The sequence below is a fragment of the Cygnus olor genome, chromosome 13, assembly GCF_009769625.2.
Source record: "Cygnus olor isolate bCygOlo1 chromosome 13, bCygOlo1.pri.v2, whole genome shotgun sequence".
Lineage (NCBI taxonomy): Eukaryota > Metazoa > Chordata > Aves > Anseriformes > Anatidae > Cygnus > Cygnus olor.
The window spans coordinates 4,059,135-4,074,912 of record NC_049181.1 but is presented as its reverse complement, the minus strand read 5'-3'; the positions used below and the strand labels follow the sequence as shown (position 1 = coordinate 4,074,912).

Genomic DNA, 15,778 nt, shown 5'->3' with positions numbered 1-15,778 from the left:
CATTCCGTAGCTCTGCACGATGTGAATACACGGGTTTTGAGCGTCCGAGCTGTTGGAGCTTTTGTGTGTCAGGCAAGCCTGTTTTAAAGTATTAAGAACAGCAAAACTTAAGGCAGGCATTTTCAAAGTATTTCCTTTACTGATAATGAAAATACCAAGTCTGTTCTGTGCCTTTTTGTTTTGTCCTTTAGATTTTCGTTGATTTCTTCTATGTAACTACCCAAGTCATAGAACTATTTCAAAACTGTCTTAATTTAATTGCACTTAATACTAATACATTTTTACCTTTGTGTAATGTACTACTGCTATTAAAACATCAACCTCTGCTATGTGTATTAGCAGATTGGCAGCTATGTGATAATTAAAGGGCTTTGTATGGATGTTCAAATAATTGGGAGAGAGAGTACTAGATTACATTGTTATTCCCTGGAGTCCTCCAAAACTGTAAATATTTAGTTGGCGGTAAAAGCCAAAACAAAGATTAAGAGAATTTGCTGTCCTAAATCTCCTGATGGGTGTAGGCCTGCCATTCTGGTAGCTGATCAAGCAGAACAGTCCCAGCCAGAAACAGGATGATTTGTCAGTGTTTACATCCCCAGTGATCTGTTATATACAGCTCTAATTAAAAATAATCCCAACCCATCCCAAACACTTTTGTCAGTTACTAAATATTCACAACTACATTTAGGTGTCCACTCATGCCAGCTGAATCCTACAATAAAATAAACTACAGGGGATGATTTGCCTAAGGGTAAATTTTCTCTGAAGAAAAGGACTGGAGCGTGAGGCTAATTAGCCCGTTAGGTTTTGCATTTTCTCTTTCTGTCTACCACATGCAAACTGCATTTTGTGTGACCAGATCAGTTCACCTTTCCTCGTAACAGCTTTGATAGGAATTTTGCTCCCATGCTCCCAACTTAGAAATGTGCTTTCTTTAAAACCTGAAATGGGTATACAGCCATATGTGGTACACAGCCAAAATCCTTTCCTTAGCACACAGCTAAGTAACTGGGCTGGATTTCAAGGGCTTCCAAAGGGACTGTGGAAAGTGCCAATGACTGAGGATTAGTGAGTGTTGTCTAACATTTGATACCCAAATAGCTGTCTGCAGTAGGTTATGAAGTGCTGAAGCTCTCCAGTGTGATAAAACGTATGTCTGGTCACCATTCTGTGCCTGATCTCTACCCGCCGCCCTTTCATTTACTGTGGGAAGTACAAAAACTCTTCATAAGTCACATAGAGGTGTGCAGGCGTCTCTGTTGGACACCCTCTGGTTCCTATGTATATTTTTTTTCCTTGTATTGGATCTCCATGACTGCCTGATTTTCATCATGCATTAATTGCACTAAACTGCCTATGAGTTCATTGCTTGATAATAAAATTTCTGCTTGACTTCACAATATTGCAGTTTTTGAGTGTGCGCAGACATGCCGTTTCACTTGAAAGTAACTGTTTTTTGAAAAAAAAAAAGGCAAATATTTGAGGGGAGGAGATTAAACAATATAAGATTTTCTTGTACAGAATCAACATTGTTGAGTAACAGTACATTACATTTGAGGCTGTTTATAGATGCATTATGAATGTAATACATGATGACCTTTCTGTTTCATCACTGAAATATCAGCAAATAACCTAATCTGGTAGGCTGAAAAGCACAGAAAAGCTGCACTACCATTCTGGTTCCACAGTGGTCAGAGCAGAAGAGCAACCCTTCTTCGTGCCCATGAAAAATACAGCCTGGGTATAGCCTGGATTATACAGCGTGTAATGTATAGGAGAGTATTTCTCTGTCTTACAATAGCAAAGTAAAAACTATGTTTATCATAGGCTGCGTTCTGGTTTAGTTCCTCAGACATTGGTTCCATTGCAAGTTTTTGATTTAGGACGATGCCTGTGGAGGTTTTGAGGGTGTTTTCATCACGGTAGAATCATGCCAAATCTTTCTTCAGCTTCGGAGGCTACCTGTGAGGCCAGTGCTTTGTGACGGAGCAGAAACTTCCCCAGGCTTTCCATTGCTATGCCCATGTCTAGACTAAAGATTTCTGGGAATGGGAAAAGCCTTCCTCCTGCTGAGAGGAAGAGGGAGTGAGGGTGAATCTTAGGGAAGGACAAGGTGATACCACAGAGGCAGTGACCCTGATGCACATCTGGAAAGGGCTGCGCTTATATTTCAACAGGGATGTGGTCACAGGGAAGTAGATGTGTACAAGCATTCATGAACCCAGCTGGGCTAGACGTCTGCAATGGTTTTATGCTGAACTGTATATAGAAAGAATCAGTGGAGGAGCTGTTTGTCTCTGAACATCTCACTGAGGGATTCTAATGCAAGGTACTATGTAACCGTACATGAGCTGCTCACAGTCTATGAATTTCTTCATGTGTATTAAAAAAGCTTTTTGTTCTTTGCAAGTGAAGGCAGAATCAGAAGTGAGAACTTCAGACTCATTTTACTCTTTTTTTTTTTAATTCCCACTTGGAAATTTTTGCTAACAGCTCTAAAATGTTCTCATTAAACTATATATCAGAAATTTAAGGTTTGTAGCCCAAAGAGAATTGCCTGTTTGCTACGTGCAAAGGTTAAGTTTACTTTGAAAAATACAGGTTTATCCTAGAAACAGCCTCTAATTTAATTTTTTTTTTTTTTTTAATTTCAGAGGGCTGCTCTGGCTTTACACTTGAATTTTTTTCAAGAACTGGGTAGATTGAAAAGACGAAATCACAAACTCCCCCCTCCATATGTTTTTTTTGCATGTCACACTGTTTAATTCGTAATGCCCATGAGAGAAAAAATGGAATTAAATCAAAGGCACAAGATGCCAAATTCGTTTTAATAAGAGTTCACTGAAAGCCTGAAGGTGACAAACTTCAGGAAGTGTTAGGGAATGTGTGCACGCAAAAGGAAACTTGTGACTTCAATAAAGAAATCTCAACGACATGCCCTCCGAGGAATGTATAACAGCTTCTCAAAAGATTTATACCATCAAATGGCTTCAGCAGAGGCATGCCATACAGCATGCTGTACAACAGTCACACGTAAACATTCAAAACAAAAGAATCTACCTGTGATTTCCCTGTGACCAAAATGTGCAGCATGCTGGATTCACAAATAAACTCTGCAAGCATTTTTTTTAAAGTGATCACTGTATGGTTATTAGACTCGCACTGCAGCTGACTCAAGCCGCACATGAGGAAAAAAAAAATCTGTCCTGCAGTTCTGCTGGTGTTAGATTGCATGGAAACAGATTTTTGGCATGTGTAGCTGTCAACTCACCACGTGGGAAACATTTATGCACTGATGCACATTGTATGAAGGTTAATGTAAAAACTCCACGCCGAATAGAAAAGTTGAAGTCTGGTGGAAAACCTTAGGGCTCGCTGTTGTTTGATAAGGCTGATGTGGATAGACTAATGCTAAAAGACTGCACTGGGGGCTGGGGGTGCTGTATGTAATATACATTACATAGTCTTTTTTTGAACGTGAGAGTCAGCCTGCCTGCCTCTCTGTACCAGCTGACACAGGCAATCATTTAAATCGGCTGTAAACATTTATAGAAAAATGGCTGGAAACAAGTAATTGAACACTCATTTCAAAAGAATTTGTGTCTATTACTAGAGATTCATCATAAAATATATCTTATATTTAAAAGGCATGTTTGGTAGGCAAAACTATTAGGGCTTCTCAACAGACTCTGAGCATAGAAGATCTGCAGTAATGGGGTTATGTTCAGCCCCAAATGCTTTTATCTGTTTTCAGACCCAGATCTGAATAAATGAAGGTCTTCACTTGCCTTCTTCTCCTGCCATTTGAAAACCACAATATTAAAAAATAAAAATAAAAAACTCGGTATAACCCTTTATATGTAACCAAGGCATTCAGCAGATCAAATGTATTTCCCAAAATAAAGATAAAACAGAATGTTAGTTTGTGAAGCCTTGAATCATTCTGTATTTCAACCACTTAAAATACTTCAAACACATACACAATCACGATAAGAAAGCTTGCTCAGAAATTATAAGCAAATTGCAGCTTTTGGAGACATCCCATAATTTTTTTTCCCAACTGGATTTAAATAGGAAGACCTTTTCCTTGTTTTGGATGTCATTGTTTTTGTGCCTGTTTTCAAACCATTTATCTTAGGTGTGAAACTGAATGGCCAATAAATACAGGTTTCAGAGTCATGACTCAACTTTCCTAGTAATCCGTAGCTCTGAATCTTGCTTGTCTTTGCATATATCTTTTCTACATAAAATTTCTAACCAGAAGTTCACCGAAAAGTCAGGCAGATGCCAACTAGTGATAGACATAGGATTTGTAAATTAAAAATTTGACTATCAGATGTAGACATACGATATCCACTGAGTGAACACTTCTCAAATACAACAATATGGTTAATAATAGGTATTTAAAATGTGAACCATGTAATTTCTGTTAACTTTCTTTAATTAATAATAAACTGTGCAAAAGTTTTTCAGTCAAATACAATATTTCATTGCTCGGTAGCTTTCCCTAATGTAAGGGACAAGATATGTTCTTAAATACTAGTCATTGTACCTTCGAGCATTTTTGTCTGTTGTATTCAAAATGATAATTGCACTCTTTTGAAGGTAGCTCAAATTTTATGATACACTGTAGTGGTTTTAAAGGCAATAAAATGAGAATTAGCTTATGGAAAAAAGTAGTTTTTGACCGATGAAAACTGTCATTATTCTTCAATTTAAAAAATTGTGTTTCTTCTCTCAGGCAACTTTTGAAAATATTACTTAGTGCCTTTGGTGTCAAGAGGTGTAGGTCGATACACTTTGTGGTGATAGAAATGATCATCAGACAGCTGAGGAGTAAGGTGAGTGTTTTGTGAGTGATTGTATTTCTGCGGGTTTTGGATCTCCTGGGTTCTTCTCTGTTGTCTAGCAAAATTAGTGTTCTTGTAATTAAGTTTGTTCTCACTAATTCCTAAGGCCATTGTAGCAATAAAAGAATCCTTTTCAGTTTGAGTTTCTCTCCTCTACCCTGACTATAATAACTTATAACAATGAAAATATTTCTCTTTGAGGAAACTTCCAGGTACCAAGTAAAACTGGACCAATTTAAGGCTTTTCTCAGGCATTAGTCTGCACACTTGTAGTAAGGGATCCTGTGCACAGGGGAGATTTTTGGAGCTCAACTATGTATACAGTACCTTGGATGTGATCATCTAAAATATGTTTTTTTTGTTTTGTTTTGTTTTTTTAATTTCAGTAAGTTACGATTATATGTTTACAAATATATTCTCAATCTGTCTTTCATTTTGGAGAGTTTCTAAAGCCTTGTGATACAAAAGCAATTTATATGGAGAGGCTATACAGTATTTTTTTCTGTACAATGTGAAATATATAACTGTACAACTGTGAATTCAGTGTGAGAGGTGTGAAAGAAGAAGAATCATCATTATTTAGTTCAGGAGGAGTTTATTAGGCAGAATGCAGTTACGCTGGTGGGCAAAGTGCAATAGATTCCTATTAACTATTTAACAGCTATCTACAACAGCAGACACTTTATAAATTAATAGATGTACTCAAAACACGGTGGCTGCAGAGAAAAAGATTAGAATAGGGTATAGATGAGCATCCAGTTCAGTAGCTACTATTTAGTATCGTCATAGTTCTGTTTTTTCTGAGTAGCAGAGGAACGTGTTTTCATGGAAAATGTTAAAGAGGATCCACTTCTAAAGTCTGTTCAGCAGCTCATTTTACTAAATGATGAGTGTCTATTATAAAACTCAGACATAAATTATTCAGTTGAAGGATCCATCACTGTTCTGAAGGGAAAGATGAAGCTACAGTATGAATGGACAGTGTAAGTGGCTGATGTAGATGGGGTGACCTGATTGAGAACACGTGTGCTGCACCTGGCAATGCTAAAGAAGAGATGACAGCCAGTAATTCCTGCCTGTTATTTAAGGTTAAAAGTAGGGACATTAAATTGTCAATAATTAATTACAGCTTTATTGAGAAGTTAATTATTATAGCCTTTCAAGGTACAGAAGGCTGCATGAATCTTCCATACTGGGGTTTAGTCATTGAGATGCAGTTTAGCATTCTCATCCTGACACAGAGCAGAGTGGATGATCCTGCTTTATAAACAGAAATGCTGATACCTTCCTGCACCCTGCATTAAAATAAATACTCTACTTAGTTCCAGTGACTACTTCCTCAGGGAAAAGGAAGGGACTACTTTCATCAGGAAAAGTTGAAGCAGAGCAAAATACATTTCTGTCAGTGCTAGTTTTAAATGGTTCTCAGTGTAAGAAAAAGATGAAAAGAATGTGTGCATGTGAACAAACTGAGGAAGTACTGAAACTGGGACACTTCAGATGGATGAAGTCTCTAAACACATATCTTAATCTCTTAGGAGGCAAGGACTACCTGAGGGAAAAGTGCACCCAAGGCAACGTATATTCCAAGAAATCAGAAAATTATTCTTATACAAGTAATGTACTCAATCACTTCTGCAAGGGTGATACGACTTTAATAATAAGATCATGGTTAAAAACATTAAAGCAATTTGAGGGTAATACATCTTCCATTTGTAATAAAAAATGGTACAAAGATGCTACTTGGTTGTGTGTTAACTTGTCTGGAAGGATTTGATTTACATTTGTATTCCTGATCCAATATCTTGTACTGTGTCAGGTTTCATCAGCCACATCATCTTACAGCACCCAGAACACAAGGGTCTGAGGAGTCCTTGTGGTATTGTTCATTATGTAGCATGATTTTTGTAGGTGTTTAATTTGGGGGTTTTATTTGAAGTTTTTAGCTTTACCAGATTTGCAAATGCATGACTTCTTTGTTTATAAATTCAGCAATTCAGTCATTACCTGAGTTTCAAAAATCACAAAAAATAAAATCTTCTGTAGACTGTTGAAAAATATAAATATTTAAATGAAAGTGAAGCTGGAAGTTTTTCTTATGAGTCGATTTCAGTGGTTATAAATGCAATTTGATAAAGCTTGTATTGACTATTTCTGAATCTATTATTTCTTCCTATTTCTGTTCTTAGTATGATTTTCTGGCTATGACTCTTTCTAAAGTTAAATTTCAGTTGTTTTTCTGTTGTTGTTTTGTTGTTGTTGTTTTTTGGGGGTATAAAATTTCATTTTGGGAGAAAATACTCTTTCTACAGACATCAGTAATCCTTCTGTCTTAGACAGGAGATTGGATACCTTGGACCTGAAAAAAAAAGGAAGCCATTTGATGTAATTCATAAGGAAGTAGAATGCATTCTACATTCTAGTCCAGTATCGGGGTACTTATTTCTCTCTGAATGACAACAAAAAGTCAAAATAGTTATGTTTTCATTTCACTAGAATTACATTTCCAATAGAAAACCTGACAAGTTAAATTTTGAAAAGCTCTATTTCAGAAAGAAAGCAAAAGTTTTCTTAAAGTCATTTTTCCTAAGGGAAAGAAGTCCTCTAAACACAGTGAAGCACCTGCACTTGCTGGGAGAATAAAACTGGTTTAAAGGTGTTAGACTAATCTGGCAGGGAAATTTAGCTAATTTGTTTGTAATGAAGCATCAAATTAGATGAAACTAAATACAAGCATAGCTTGTTTGTTTCTTATGATTTTTTTTTCCTTGATACTTATTCCAACCTTGGACCAGAAGCACTTGGCTTTAGTAAAACTGATGAGTTGCATCATCACAGGCTTCCAACTGGGGAAAAATCCCTATGTGACCCGCCTATGGAAAAGCAGTGTACTTAAATCCTGAACTACAAATACAGCAATTACGCTGATCTGCCCTCAAACAAGTACGGTGAAGAAAGAAGCAGCTAGATGATGGTCGTGAATGGTCCCAGATCAGGGGAAGTGCAACTGATCTGCCACTAGCTCTGTGATGTAGCCCTGAGGCTGTTGTAGAGAGAAAGTCTTAAAAATATTTGATGGCAAAAAGCAGGATAGTTCAAAAAGTTAGGATGTGGAATTTTAGTGAGTGTGTCATCTACAGGTGCAGGTCATGCTGTCTAGACAAAATAAAATTCTAGCTTTCTACTTCTCCTCTGCTCCTTGTTATGTAAGTACGGTGTTTTAAGCTGATCAGAAAATGCCAGAAAGATAGTCATTTTAGTCTGGGCAGACAGATAAAGGTCTAAAGCAGAGAATTAGATCAGCAGATCATCATTGTGGAGATTAAAGTTGAAATCGTATTTATGAAAAAGATCATTCGAGACAAGATTTAGAGCAAAAGAATCAGGGAGCTGGGCAGGAGCCTGCAGAGCCCCAATGAGTGCAGTCATTCCGAGGGCCCTGAGGGTTCAATTAACCTTGACAGCCGGGAGTCTCTTAAAAGGAACAGAGCTTACGAATGAAATGCAATGAAAAATTACTACTTTTAAACTATTGGCAGTTTAAAACCTTGTCTCGACAGCAAAACCTACTCGGCAGACACCTCTAAAATGCTGTGCGCTAAATGTGCTGTAAATTTATTCTTCTGGCAGGTTTATTTCTTCATTAAATATTTATGTTAGATGGATTTTAGCATATGCATGACGTTGCTGTAAATTGGGTTAGAAATTTATCAGGTTAAGTCATGTTTGAGTCTGAAGGTCTCATTCTTGAATGTTCAGTCATGTAGCATAGAAGAGGGGACCTACAAATAACAGTCTTCAAAGCAAAACGTAATAAATTTGAAGAAGCAACTCTATTTTTCAGTCAACTCATATATGTATCATTTTGGTGTTTTTTTTTTTCCTTCTTCCTTGATCCTATATGTTATACCTGATTGAGAACACTTTCCTCATCATAGTCTGTTGTATGAGATTTTTTTTCCAAAGTTATAGTAGTGCAGTCAGCCTAAAAGAAGAGGATCTAAGTTTTCAATAGTGTGCCTCTTCTGTTAAGTTGTTCTCAAATAACTATTTGTTTTCTTTTATGTTAAACAGAATACTTTCCAGCATCTTGACAAATGAACTCTTCAGATTTCTATGATATATATAGAGAGATCATTAACAATAATTTAACAGATAAATAGTTCTCTGCCAATGGGTAGCTCCATGAGTTTTCATTTCTTCTGACTATGTATCTGTGCTATACAGCCACCATCACATGTATTGCACTGCATTGCTTCTATTTCATGATTACAGTATTAAGTGTACTTAATAAGAATAACAATCAAGAAAAACAGTACACAGCCAATTCTAATGTGGAGTTCCTGCTAAACAATCACAAAACCTTGGGAATATATGGAAATGTTCTTTAATACAACTGGTAGTTATATGGATGTTTGCCAGTAACAAGTAACGTTATCCCATAAGTTAGTGCACATCAGGTTATGTTTTTATTGGGGGGGGAAGGAAGGAATTACATTCACAAATCAATGCATTTAATATTTGACCAGCTCTAGTTGACATTCTAATGAATAGACTTTGCAGCTAGGAAATTCCCTACATGACCTTTGCAGAATGATTTTTTTTTTTTTAAATTTCTTCTAGAAATCCCGTCTGTGTTTTTAATAACATTCTGGAACAAGTTCAGTGGTGATCTTAAGATCCATATGGATCTTATTATAGTCCTTCTTGCTATGGGACTCTCTGGGAATTGAGGTGAGTTGTAAAAGATCATTAGCTAAACTCAATGTAATTAATTAAGATTTCAGATTACTAGTAATATGAATTCAGTAAAATAAGCTTATTACTTAAAAGGAAAAAAAGGCTGTTGCATTCAGATAAATTTTGTTAGAAATATATGATCTTTGTAAGTGTCACTGTTTTTCATCTTTCTTGTAATATATAGAATAGAAATAGCATAATGGAGCATTCATGTTTATTAAATTTACATTTACTTTGCAAGCAAAACTTCAACCTCCTATTTTCATTAAATACATGGATCCTAAATAATCAAACACGCTGACTGGCATTGCCAGCAGAATATTTCTGTTACCTTCTTAATCTCCTCTCCACCACTCAACCTCTTATTCCCTGCTAGAAGAGAATTAGAATGTTGTAACACAGGAGAAGGAATACAGGAATTGTTATTGTGGTATTTGTTATAGTGATGCCTCTTCTAAAAGCTCAAAACTCATTTTGTGATTACTATATTGAATTGTGGCATTCACAGTTATATTGAGGCTAAAAATCTGAATGTTGGGTCTTTCTTGACTTGTCTGTCCTGTGTGTGTTTTTGTGTGTCATATGGGATGTTACAGAGCATTTATCAGGCAACAGCTGTTAAGGGAAAAAGAACAAATGCAGTAGAGACCTTGAATAATGTAATTACATAGCTCCTGGTATGGATGTGTACAGTTACTTCCCATATTGTGATTTCCACCCAAAGAAAACCTTATTCTGCAGGTTAGGGGAAGAGGAGGGAGTAGGCACCATGAGCATCGGTTACATCCCCCAGTTTTCAAGGTTCAAAGTGCAAATGGTACAGTCTTCTGGAAAGACTTCTAATTTTGATTTTAAAGACTTCATGGGGTAGAGAATACAATGTATCTCTGGATATTTTGCTCCAGTAAGAAAAGAAGAATAGCCAGTGCTCCATGCCACTCTCCCAGAATCCTGTCTCCTGGCAGTGGCCAGGGAGAGCATAAGGAAAAGAGCAGCATGTAATACAAAACTGTTGTAGTTTCCATACTTTTGTAGTTTTCATGTATTTGTAGTTTGAGAATTTCTGAAACCAAATGGGATTTGTGTTATGCTTGAACCTCAGTGGTTTTGTCTCATCTTCCCAAGCATTGTCAGTCTCACCAGTGTTCCAGTAGATCCCTCAGTTCCTGTAAGAATCAATCATGATGTGTAACATGTATTGATTTTCATGTTTGAAAATTTTCAGACCTAGATTATTATAAATCTTAACACAGTAACATCTGAAAATGCCATGTTGCTCTTCTTTTTTTTGTTACAATATGAGGCCAAGAAAAGCTTATTTCATTCTTGAGCATTCAGAGCAGATTAGAAGAGTAGGGAATGATCACAGATAGAACAGTTCTCACAGACAAAAGTCAGGGAGAAAACACTTAGATCAGTCTTTTCGGAGAGTGTTGAGAAATGAGGTAGAAGGCCAACAGAAGAGCAGAACAATCACTATTTACATTTTTATAGATTTCTGCTGTCAGAATTCCAAAATATGCATTTGACTTATATGGTGTAAATGACCGTGGCAGGACATGTGTGCATCTGTAACGCTTCATGGCTGTGTGTATCACTCACTGCACTTGTTTTCCAGAAGTGGCCAGAGAACAATGAATATTGGAGTAACACAGCTGGCTACAAATGTTAAATTGTGAGAAAAGGAAGTAAGGAACTTATCAGTGCTAATAAAAAAGTCTTTTTCAGGCACTTAACATGTTGTTACTATACTCACAATGAACATTTAAATTATGTGAAGCAATAATTTGCCAGCTTTTCTGAGTGATAAGTGCTAACAAAGAAAATAAATATTATAATGCTCTAATGTGCTCTTCTGAGGAGGTTCTTGTATGCATTATTTGCTCCTAATCTCTGTCCACAAGATAGATGTTACTAGGATATTATGCAATTCATATTGCTCCACTTACTCTTAACTGTTAGCATCATATGTGCCACTGGCAAGAGAGTAGGAAGCGGGATACAAACCAAATCTATAGTCCTATCTAGGATGAAAGGCAGGGATTTGTTTGTGTGTTCTTTCAAATAGGCCATTAATATTCAGAATTAACCCAATATCTAAAAAATCCCTATTATTTCTTTTACCAAAATGTTTCCTTATAGCACAAAAAACAAATAGGGGTGTTTGATATACTTCAGGCAAGCTAACATTAAAGTCATGGCATTTATGATCTTTATTCATATCCCTTATTTCAGTGACTTCCTGCTTTTGGAGCTAATTATGAGGTAGATAAAGTGTTTGTAGTCCTAGGAAGGAAATTTGCATAAATGTATCTTGTTCTTTTTCCATTGCAATAGGAGTCTCAACACATCACAGTGAATCTAGGCCAGGCATTCTGAGTCCATAAGCAGTTGGCATAAATTTGTATCAATAAAATATACTTCCTTTGTTTTGCCACTTAATAAGAAACCAGTTTTAGGAAGAAGTAACTTGAAATCTGTCTTTCTCATGTAGTTTCTGTTGTCAAGAATTATATCATGTCCTGATAGGTAGCATGTTTCATAAAAAGATAGAGAGGAGAGACAGAGACTTGCATTCTGCTCTGTACAAGTGATTTGCCATTTGTCTGAGCTGGTACTACTCAACGTGCCTCTATTATTGCTGTGCCACCATCCCATTCTTTCTGTCTGATCTATTAAGTAAGTACAACTCAGCAGAAGTGTTTTTATTGTTGCATATCTGTTCAAAGGAAGCAGGGTGACAAACAGAGCTTTGAGCTTAGTTACACTCACTGTTATTATGCAGTTAAAAATATTAGCAGACTACAAAGGAACTGAATGAATGTTATCGAGTGGCATGTGGCACATGTGTTGTCTGTAGGTTTGTGCCCAGTGCGCCGCGCCAATAAGCACACAGAGTTGGAATCCACACAAAGGTCTTCTTCAAGGCTTCACCTTCAAGGCTTCTTCTTCAGTGGCTGTTCATCTCTTTCCTGCATTAACCAGCCTGTACACCAGTCTGATGGTGGTACCTTGGGTAAGTTTTTTTCATATTTTTTTCTCTTTGTGGTTATCTTTGACATCCTTATAGGGTAATTTCACTTTCAGAAAGCCCTCCGCACCTTTCACTGTCTTTCTGAACAACATTACTTCATTTGAAGTCTATGCTTAGAACCAGTTCATTGTATGAAACAGTCATGATTGTAATTCGTCCAGAGGAAATTGCTTTTCCAAAGGTGGAGAAGTTAATTAAGTGTATAACAGGAGGAAGCTAAACCTTGCTAATTAGTGAGAAGGGTAACGATTATGGGAGAGAACAGATGACACTTGGCTGAAGACGAACTCAAGAAATTGCTTTAGCCAAAAGGAAGTTAGAAGAGTGAATAGAAGATGAGCTTTAAGAAAGCAAAGACTGTCGCTGTGTCCTGATAAATTATACCTCATTTATAGTGTGTCTGCTAGATGTTAATCAGTAATACGTCGGGATGATTCTTCGCTCTTAGGCACATAGCCTGCTCTCTGTTATATAGAATTTCACTTAAATCCTTTGGGTTCTCTCCCTGGGAGGATGTACTAAATGAAAGGGTAGTGACTCTTAACACACAACTGTAAGAATGTTTACAGGGGTTCTGGACTTCTGCAGTGAAGAAAGGGCAGCACCAGAGCTTGCCTCTGCTAGCCCCTTGGAAAGACAAGGACAGTTGATCCTGGCAGGCCTACTGGCAGCGAATTGCACAGCCATAGCAGCCATATCATAGCAAAATCAGAGGCGGAAATATTGGCTTCAGATTGCTCATCGCCTACTCTGCTGTATTTACCTCTGAACAATAAAGACATTTAACATTCAGGAAAAATAATTAGTTCAAAGCCTCCTGCTTAATTAGGTTCCCATTCTAAATTCACTCTTGCTGGTCTTAGCCCTAGATAAGTAGTGACAGTTGTATTGCTGTAGTCAGGATAAAAATATTTTACTTGATTTTTCTGTTGGGGAAAAACAAAAGAAGAAGAATGACTGCATTTCCCATTATTCTGGTGCATAGAACTCAAATGTTTGACCCTTTATGTGTCATTGTAGTTGTTCATTGGGAAGTATTAGAGGATCATCAATCCACTTGTGCCCTCCTATAAAGGAGCATTGCTTTTGTAGCTGGAATGTTTAATTGGTTTCTTTGTGCATCCTCCAATGCTAGGTTAAATTCGTATTAGTGAAGAGGACTAATTCAAGGTTAATATGCTGTTTAATTCTTTCTTTAGAATTTCAGTGAGTACTGGTCTTACACTGGAAGACAAGTTGATATGAGTCTTCCAGACTTACATTTGTTAGTCTGCAATAACATAAAATCATGTGTGTGTCTCTCTGTATGTGAATAGATATGTGTATATATAGATTTTTATTTTTTTAATAAGAGAGAAAGTTTTTCCTTAGGTAAAATTTATTTTGTCCAATAGCAGAATTCCTTAATAAAGTTCTACTGAGCTGGAATAAAAGTACCTAGGAGAGAAATTAAGATAAACATATCTAAAGGAAAACTATTCATTTGCTTTAAATGACATTTGCTATTTAATCGTAAATAAAGTTCAGTATCTTTAAGACTAAAACCTATTAGACAAATCTTGAAAAAAGTTAAATGTATAACTGTAACTATCCGTTTAACACTTAAAAATAAGGAATAATATTTATTCTCTTATTATAAATTTGCATGATGCTATTGGTAGAATTAGACTAAATCAACACTAAAAGACACATTTTTTAAGCCTTCATAATACTAATCATCAGATTAGAAAAAAAATATTGAAGGAGTGAGAAATTCCAACTGGAAGTTGTTGGACATCGATAGTGGTGATCTCCATTTCTGGACTGTTTTCCACATGTTGTCCATTACCTTCATCCTGTTTCCTTAGATCAATGGAGAAGATGGCTTCTATGTTTGGTCTAAAGCAAAATTTTTATTTGTAGTGTGAATTTAGAACTAATCGTCATTCATACCTTAGTTTTAATAAGTTTTTAAAAAGTTTTTTTACAAGTTTTAATGAGGCGTTTCCGTTTTGTGCTTTTACGTATTGTATGCAGTAATGGAAATATTGAGCTATGAAATAATTCCCTCAATTGACAGAGGATTAAATGTTATAAAGCCATGTTGTATCTGTAGAGGAATCAAACCAATAGTCCTAGATTCATGTTAGATGTTTCAACAAAGGGTATAAATAAATAAACAAAAATAGTATCATTTATCAGTTATAATTAGATATAATCAGTTCTTTCTCAACATTTTCTTTCTGATCTTCATTTAAAGGTACTGTATTATAAAGTTCTGTTTCTCAGTGACTGTGTCCATACTGTATTCCTTGGCCTATTTGTTTAACCAGATGAGATAATTATAATGTTGGCCTACACTGTTATAATGACAAATCAAATTCAAACTGCTAACAAGTACTATTTTATCTTGTTGCATCATGTTGACTGTACTATTTTATCTTGTTGCATCATGTTGACTTCAGCCTTCCATAAGGCCAGCACTCAAACTCCAGTATACTGTAGGCAAATACTAGCACATGTTTATGACATTTTTTGGTTTAATTTTCTAGACAAGTAAAAACCAACATAGTTCACCTTTGGTTTCAGTATGTCTTTTCTTTGAAGCAGTAGGTCTGGCCTTTCATCAGTCTTGTTACTGGTACCTGCATGCCGCAACCAATTCTTTGTTCTTTTACTTCGTCTGAATTGATAGTCAGTGTCCTGGAATGAATAAAAAACAGAAGGGAGAGAAGCTTTTTTTCTTTGCTCAATGTTTAACTTGCAGTAAGAGTTGCAGTAACACCACAACATGGAAAAATAGATAGTATGTTGTAAACTGTTAAATATCGATTGTCTTTGTTTAGAGGATATTTTAGTGACGATTCTTTTTTATCTATTCTGAATTGAGTAAATTCATAATCTCTACTAAATGAATAGTTTTTAAGAGAGTTGTTAATAGATGCACAAGATGGCTTGACATTGCAAAGGAGAAATAATGCACTTAAAGTTTCTCAGCATTGCATTCTTGGGATGCAATTTATTAGCTGAGGTGAAACAAAACTTTTAGGACCCACTTTCAGTGTAAGTCTAGACCAGTTTACTAGGACAATTCCTAACAGAAGACGTGAATTAAACAAAAATGGGAAAATAGGACAGGGGGGCAGGGTCAGGGTATATTCATGTTGGTTGGTGA

The 15,778-nt window shown here is 36.2% G+C and overlaps 1 long non-coding RNA gene across 1 annotated transcript in view; it reads left to right on the top strand.

Annotated features, from left to right (window-relative positions):
- The window catches only part of LOC121077385, a 153,086-nt gene extending 137,513 nt beyond the window's left edge, over positions 1 to 15,573 (top strand). The window contains exons 3-6 of the long non-coding RNA XR_005824010.1: positions 4,742 to 4,841; positions 9,474 to 9,584; positions 12,451 to 12,606; positions 15,214 to 15,573. This is a non-coding gene — a long non-coding RNA (uncharacterized LOC121077385). The remainder of the gene's footprint in view (positions 1 to 4,741; positions 4,842 to 9,473; positions 9,585 to 12,450; positions 12,607 to 15,213) is intronic.
- Positions 15,574 to 15,778: the final 205 nt, after the last annotated feature.